Source organism: Strongylocentrotus purpuratus, unplaced genomic scaffold (assembly GCF_000002235.5).
Source record: "Strongylocentrotus purpuratus isolate Spur 01 unplaced genomic scaffold, Spur_5.0 spur5_scaffold_17, whole genome shotgun sequence".
Taxonomy (NCBI): Eukaryota; Metazoa; Echinodermata; class Echinoidea; order Camarodonta; family Strongylocentrotidae; genus Strongylocentrotus; species Strongylocentrotus purpuratus.
Window position 1 is genome coordinate 21552444 of NW_022145602.1, and position 8355 is coordinate 21560798.

The window sequence follows — 8355 nt, forward strand, 5'->3', positions numbered from 1 at the left end:
AACTGTGCAGCATTTCACAATACACTGTATAGTTGATGAAATTTGAATGAAAATGACATTTTAAGCTAAAAATATGTAAATTTGTCATTTTTCTGCAACAAAGCCTGTATTGATTTAACAATTATTCTGAATTGAGAAGTTCATTTACAAACAATGAATATTACAGTACAAAAACAGTACATACTTCTTTCATGTCACCGGTGGTAATTACGGCCGATCCATGCTGCTGGGAGCTGTTGGGACTTGGTTCTCATAGCGCATGTTGTAGTGCTGGGAGCTGTTGGGACCTGGTTCTCATAGCATATGTTATAATGCTGGGGACTTGGTTCTCATAGCACATGTTGTAGTGCTGGGAGCTATTGGGACCTGGTTCTCATAGCGCATGTTGTAGTGCTGGGAGCTGTGGGGACCTGCATGGTTCTCATGTCATCATCTTTAGGCTATAAAGACAAAATAGTAAAGGAAATGATAAGAATGTAAGATATTGGGCCAACTTAAAACATGTATTATTTATAGTTTTAACATGCTGCATTATTCGCCTTTGTGTTACGTGTTACGTTCAAACCTTTAACTGGATCAGGCTTTGAATCCTGAATCACAATCGAAACAAGCACTACACTTACAGGTAAGTACACTTCCGATACTCTTGTGCCTGCTGGATGTGCATGGTTTAGTTACTATGGACTTGCATAAACATTTCGCTGGCTAATAGAGTTAAACTTAAAACAATGTTTTTCAACTTCAAGTTGGTTGCTTAGCACAAAGCCTGACTGTTCTTACTAGATGATAATTATTTATTATTAATGGGATATAGGAGTTTTTGTTACCTACCTGAACATGTTAAAATAACTCCTCTTCTTTAAAGTTCTCCTCATCGTCACAGTTGTCACCTTCATCAGCTTCTGCTTCTTCTTCTTCTCCAATGATTGGTTCCTCACCTGGCACAGCCATGTTGTCGCAGTTCTTGCACTCACACAGTTCTGTGCAGGGAAGGCCCAAAGGCGCACAACACTGGGCATCTGCTCCTGTGACTTTACATTTGGACTTTTTGCACTTGCATGAAGTAAGTTCAAGGATGCTCTGTTGAGCAGGTTGCATATCCATCCAGTCTATTCGAAGCCCTCCATCGACCGATTGCCAACCTCGCCCAACTGGTGACGGAACATCTGGCTGGCTCTCAAGGCAGCGCCTCCAAATAGCAGTTTGATAGTTGGCCCTTTGGATGTGCTTCATGAGGGCATCCTTGTTTGGTGGCATAATGTCTTCTTGTCTCGTCGCCATGGAAAAAAAAGCATATCTTGCTTCATTCACCTTACTGATTTCCTTCATCCCATACAACTTGCAAACAAACTCCTCCAGAGTAGAAATCAGGTCATCAGTAAGGGTGAATGCTTTCCCAAGCTCCTGAAATGCCTTGATAAACTTTGTAGTCTGCGACATCAGCGTAAAGGGCTTAGTCTTCCCCCGTCCATACAAAGCACTGACGGAATCGCAACCTGTGAATGGGTGCAGGCCTACGATTGCATCGCTGATTTGATCTCCAAGATGACATTGAATGGCGTTCAAATCGATTGTCCGTTCCTTATCTTGCTTGCCAGTATGGAAATACAACTTGGAACCCTCAAGTTGGGCAGCTATGCCAATGCCAATGACGAATACGTCGGTGTCCGGGCTCTTAATGATGATGTCCTTCCTACCCATGTTGCTGATGTACTTTGCGTGTAGCATCATCCTCGTGTCGGCTTCCTCTTGAGTAGTGTATAGCTCTGGAATCGCTTCACTGACCGTGGTACCACTACGACAAGATAACTTGTGGCATTCTTCAGAATGAGCCAGATATACATCAACTCCCTTGAATTCATCCTCACCACAAGCACTCCACGACTCATATAAAAACTTGGCAAAGTGTTGCTTGTTGAAGCCGTTTGCTAAGAATTTCTTCCATTGCTTTGGAACGGGTTGGTCTTGGTTTGTAATCCTTATACGCTGAGACCCACTTGCAGCACGCCTTTTTCTCTCTGCACCTTTGATGCTGACAGGTGGGTATGTGTCAGTGACAAAGTGGTCTTGATCAGAACTGGTGCTTCTGGCTAGGTAGACTGCATCCTTCAGGATTTTCTTGGCCAACTGTCCCATGGTAGCAGGCATCCGACTTGGTATTAGGCCTTGAAGCAATGCCATACCATCAACAATCCATACTGACTCCAGCAGTCGATCCACTGTTGGGGATGACTCTGGCAAATGTTCCAACTGGTGAAGGAGGGCAGCCTTGTTGTTCTTGACCAAACATCCATCTTCTTTACAAATGGCTGGTGGGTATGTGCTTAAGGAGTAACTGAGCATCTTGCGTTGGTCAACTTTGCGTACACGGCCTATGATGATGAGCCTTGCCAGTAACTCCCGGGCGCTCTTAAGCACAACTTCTCTTCCTTTAATGTTGACTTTTGCCTGGTCAGAATCGGCAAATGTCTTAAGTTTCATCTTGGTGATGGTCTTGTTAAGATCGGTATCTCCTTGTAGTCTGGTTTTGGCAAAGTTGATGAATGCTTTGTCCCCCTTCTCGCCTGCTTTCAGAAGATCTGAGCACACACTGACTGACGCAACAATGCCTGATGAGAGATGCACAAGATCATCAGCATCTGTCTCTCGATCGACCACAAAGGGATTTGTCATGCTGTTGATGGTACTCATGATATTGGCTACATCCTGCTGGTCCCTTGTCATTCTGCTTTTTGTTAAGTCTACTCTTTTTGAAGACTTCTCGCCCTTTCCAGCCATCACTTCACACTGTCTTGTGATCAGGGCTCTCTCATGGTGGCCTCTGACCCAGCGGTTTGTCGCCCCTTGGTTGTTAGAGAACCCCTTTACACCGCCGCTGGTCTTCGTATCCCTATTGACTGTCTGCTCAATAGTCATGTCACATGCTACCTGAGCAAACCCATGACTGTCTTGGCGTTGCACTCCAAAGTGACCCTTCATCAACTCGTTGTAAATGTATGGATGAGTGGTTGGAAGTTGGCTCATCTCGATCCAATAAACTGGCAGGTACCGTGCATAATTTGTTCTGTCATAGGCAAACATCCAAGGAAGCAGGGCTCTGACTGAAGCAAGATGCAGTTGCCAATCTCCTTCTCGTGTTGCACGTATGAACAGGAGGATATTTCCAACCAAATCTAGATAGAAAGACCAAAATGTGAAAGTAGCATCCTTCTTTCCTTCTTCAATGAAATCTTTGTACTCCTTGACCATTGCTTGGTACAACTCTCCTTGAACTTGGTTGGTGAATTCACTTGGAAATGATCCCTGTAGAGATGCCACTACTTCTCTGTACTGATGCTGCCTCTCCTCTTCCAAGGAACCCATGAAGCTCTGCCAGCGCAATCGATGAAGTGCTTCGGCCATAAGCTTATGGCATCTGATACTTCTATTGTAGTTGTGGCCATTCATCACACCAGTCACTGAGCCTGTAGCTACAACACCTGCCTCAATAAGAATATCTTGCAGTCCTGCCTCCTGAAATCGCTTTCCAATACAAGCGAGTGCCGTCATTGTTGTGTGGAAAGCCCCTAGCCGAATGACTATCTTCTTCAGAAATGTTGGTTCTTGCCAGCGAATTGTTTGAGCTTTGCAATAAATGGCCTGATCAACCACTATCACAATGGCTGGAAGTGCCAACTGATCTGCTATCTCCAGACTTCGGTGTAGTACTGTATGGACGGTGTTAAAATCTGTTGGGCTTGCATCTATCACTGGCAAGTAAGCTATTGTTGCCTTAGGAGGGATATTGGACGAAAGCAGTTGATTAAATCCAGTCCAAGATGGCAGTAGTCGTTCCTGTGACGATTTTGCAACATAGAAGGCTGCATCCTTTTCTTTGTTAGAATGTAAAACATCATCGTACTGACTCATCTCAAGCGCCACAGAATCATCAAATGCCTCTGGCGATGACTTCCTCTGGCCAGTGAATCTCACCAGTATTGTAGCAGGTGCAGGCAAGGATCGTTGTCTTGTCTTCTTCATACTCTGAGCTGGTAAAGCTTGAGAGATTACAGCAGCAAGATGTGCATGTTGTACAGCTATCCCATTGGTATTATGTGTCGTCCCTTTTCCTGAAAGTGTTCTTTCCCCGAAGTCGTTATTGTCCCAGACTAAAGTAGTGTAGGATGACTTTTCCAGACTGGACGGAAGCTTACTTGAACCTTTCTCTATCTCCTGCAGCCCTAGAGCCGTATCATGCTCCAAAACATTAGTGTGCGACACACAATATCCAAAACCGTTAAGTAGCCCAATCAGCTGTGATGAACCACTCAAATGACGCATTGCCATTGATAGAGATGTATGCTTGGGCATCATCTTCCTCCCCTTTGTAGCCATGTAGATAATATATTGACAAATTGTAAGGATACGACGATCTTCTGCTGCTCCTATCTTGACTTTCTCCTCTTCTTCTGGATCCTCAGAAGCACCTACAACCCATGCTAGAAAATTGTACAGCTTGGTGTATACTATTGTGCGTGCAGAATCCAATGTTAAATCAGATGATGTTGGAGGCCATGGTAGACTGGTCCTGGTCTGCATGACATCGTCCTTTAGGTCCAGTGCAGAGGCGTAGCGATCTCGAAGTGAGGCCATTGGAGGTTTGGATCGTCTACCATTCCCGCCCTTTTGTCGCTTCGTTGGAGGTTCTATGCTTTCATCAACATCTGTGATGTCTGTGTCAGTATCAGATAGGGGGTCTGTATCAGTGGTGGTGTCTGTTTCTTCTCCTTCAGAACCAACTGCTCCTGGCACAAGGTCTTCAGTTGATAGCGTCTCGACATACACCATTTCACTTGAATACCTCTTCTTAGGCTGACGAAAGCAGAGTTGTGGATACTTTCGTTTCAGGCGTTGTTTTAGGCTGTAGGTCTTGTAATTTGATGCATCTTTAGACTCAACATCTTTAACAGCTTTTACAAACAATCTTCTCAGTGCTGTCATTCTATATATTTGCTTCGCTTGTATGATCTTCTTGTCTACAACATAACTGCAAAATGTAAGGAATGCCTTTCCATACTTCTGCTCCTTGATGGGCTCAACACTTTTCCTTGATTGGTAGACAGTATAGCTCCTGAAACAACTGCGATGATACCTGACCTCTATTGCTACACAGTCTCTGTCCTGGATCTGAAGAAGAATGTGGTCGTCCTTCTTGTCTTTAGCAGCTGTTGCTACTTTTCCACCATCTGGCTGTTGACACAGCATTAATGGTTCCTTCTTTTTCTTCCCCTCAGAGTCCTTATGAGTTTTATTTTGTCGACAGATGATGCAAATCTTTGGTAGAATGTGGGCAAAGACAGAGGGCTGCTTTGAAGCACCAGCAACACTGGAGTTTGACCGTAAGCGTCTTATTGCTGAGGCTGAGGACAGACCTGGAGCTTGACCGCCTGCACTTGACGTAAAAGGCTCCAATTCTGTACAAATAAATGAAAATTGAGAGAAATGGGTGATTTTCACAATTCAAATAATGTTTGAACAATTATGCAAGCAGGTTAAATAAAAATTCATAGTCATAACAGTAACAATATAATTTATTGATTTAACAAATATCAGCTGTATTCAAAACTGTACTTGTAAAGTTAAAAAAACAGGCTGTATTGGACAGAGTTAAGCACAAGGAGAAAGAAATTAGACACTAAGACATTATATTATAATGCATTTGTATGTGAACATCCCGTTTAAATTTAAGCACAATTAAAATTGTAATGTGCTCAAAGTAATCAAAGGTTAAAATTGCCACCAAAAAAAATTGGCCATAGCTTCGCTGTCTGACGGCTTTTTAGACAAAAGCCGTCAGAAAACTAAGACATTATATTATAATCATTTGTATTTGAACATCCCATTTAAATTTAAGCACAAATAAAATGTTAAGGTGTTCGAAGTAGTGCTACGAAGCAATCAAAGGTTAAATTGAAGGTTAAAATTGCCCCCCCCCCACCAAAAAAAAAATAAAATAAAAAAATTAAAAAAAAATGGCCATAGCTCCGCTGTCTGACGGCTTTTTAGACAAAAGCCGTCAGAAAACTAAGACATTGTATTATAATGCATTTGTATGTGAACATCCCATTTATGATTTAAATTTAAGCACAAATAAAATGTTAATGTGTTCAAATACAAAGCAATCAAAGGTTAAAAATTGCCCCCCAAAAAAATTTGCCATAGCTTCGCTGACTGACGGCTTTTTAGACAAAAGCCGTCAGAAAACTAAGAAATTATATTTATAATGCATTTGCATGTGAACATCCCATTTAAATTTAATCACCAATAAAGTGTTAAGGTGTTCAAAGTATTCAGTGCTATAGACCTAGACTAATAACAAATCAATCGAAAGTTAAAATTGCCCCTCCCCCCCCCCAAAAAAAAAAAAAATGGCCAAGCCCAGTTATAGCTGAAAACTAAGTCTAGATTTCTAGGCTATTGAACACTTTTTGTTATAGGCCTAGGTCTAGAATCGATTTATTTTTAGCTGCAAATTAAGTGCAAGACTAAATTAGACCTAGCTCTGTGCTTGTTTACAACTGTGAACATTTTTGACCCGTAACTCCGGCGTGGAGATACTCTAAAATCTAGACCGTCTTCTTGTTCAAACCAGTGGTAGTGACTGTGAAAAAATGTAGAGGTCTAGCCTAGGCCTGAGCCTCGGAAATATAGTCTACTATTTTTTTTAAAAAGATTTAAAATTGACACGAAACAGATAAGAAAGATAACGACTTTTAAATCATGACCGTTATTTGAGCAACTGTGGAAGTTTTAGATGAATTTTGATGTGTTAGTCTGTAGAGTAGGGTTTCTCCACGCCGGAGTCACGGGTCAAAAATGGTCACACTCACACTCACAGTTGTGAACAAAATTTTGAATGAAAAGAATTCGCGCAAGTTAAGTTAAATGTATGGCTTACCTAAAGTTTGACATGATGCAGCGTCTGTTTTTTGTTTGTCTTTGTTGAGTTTCCCTCTCTCTTGCTTGGATGAATCTGTGAAATAGCGATAGCACGTCGGGTGATATCCACCACTTTCTGGTACTGGTAAGCCTACAGCAGTATCGACCAGTGCATCAGGCCCAACTTCGCGTAAAAAGGCTCTCGCTATATCAGCCTGATACCCCACTAAATCTTTCCAAATATTCACACTGCTTACAAATGTGTTCCACCGTGTGGTCGTGAAAGGTTTGAGATCTTCGGAAACACTAGAGCAATGAGCAAAACATCTATTTGATAACCTTTTAAAGTCTAATGGGGCAGATTGGTCCAATTGAAATCCCATTAAAGTCTAATAGGGCCAATTGAAACCAATTGAAACCAATCATCTCATGCATATTCATTATTACTTTACACGTGTGACAGAAAAATACATTTATCATGATTTGTTAAACAAATTAAGACAATGCACATCATTTTTGTGATTTCTATTTTCCTTTTGCCATTATTAACCAATAGATTATTTTGTCTGATCATGTTACAATTACATTCACGTTTTAGCAATAGATTGATAGATTCATATTGATTATATGATTACTAACCAAGAAACAATATACATATTTAGTATATATATATGTGTACGAGCCTGTGTCACTTTATATGTTACTTTTGAATACACTGCAAATGATCTATGTGATGGAGTTAATACAATTGAGAATAGAATATACCTAATTGGAAATATTGATATATATTGGTATTACCTAATTGGTAAAATCGATATTGCTAATATTGATTATTATCACTGGTTCTTCTACATGCATACTTTATTGCCACATACTAGATATGAAAGAGTATGCGGCAGGTCTATATGAGATATGAATATTCATGATGAAAGGTCTGCGGCAGGTCTGCAGCAAGTCTGCTGCAGACCTGCCGCAGACTCTTCATCATACTGAATGAGTATGCGGCAAGTCTGCGGCAAGTCTGCTGCAGACCTGCCGCAGACTCTTCATCATACTGAAAGAGTATGCGGCAAGTCTGCGGCAAGTCTGCGGCAGACCTGCCGCAGACTCTTCATCATACTGAAAGAGTATGCGGCAAGTCTGCGGCAAGTCTGCGGCAAAACTAATTTGCATGTGAAAAAGATGACTGTCTGCGGCAGGTCTGCTGCAGATCTGCGGCAAGTCTGCCGCAGGAGTATGCGGCAGGCTCATTTCTTTCCTATGGGTTAATTGCTCCACGCTCTGCACTTGAGTCATCACTTAGAAAAACCTCTGGACCATCAGGGCCTCTGCCAGCAAATGCACCACTTAGTAGTACATCCTTGAGGAGATTCAATCCAGCACCAATGACTTCCCGAGATTCCGAGGTTGTTATGAAACACCCGAGGGGTACACCAC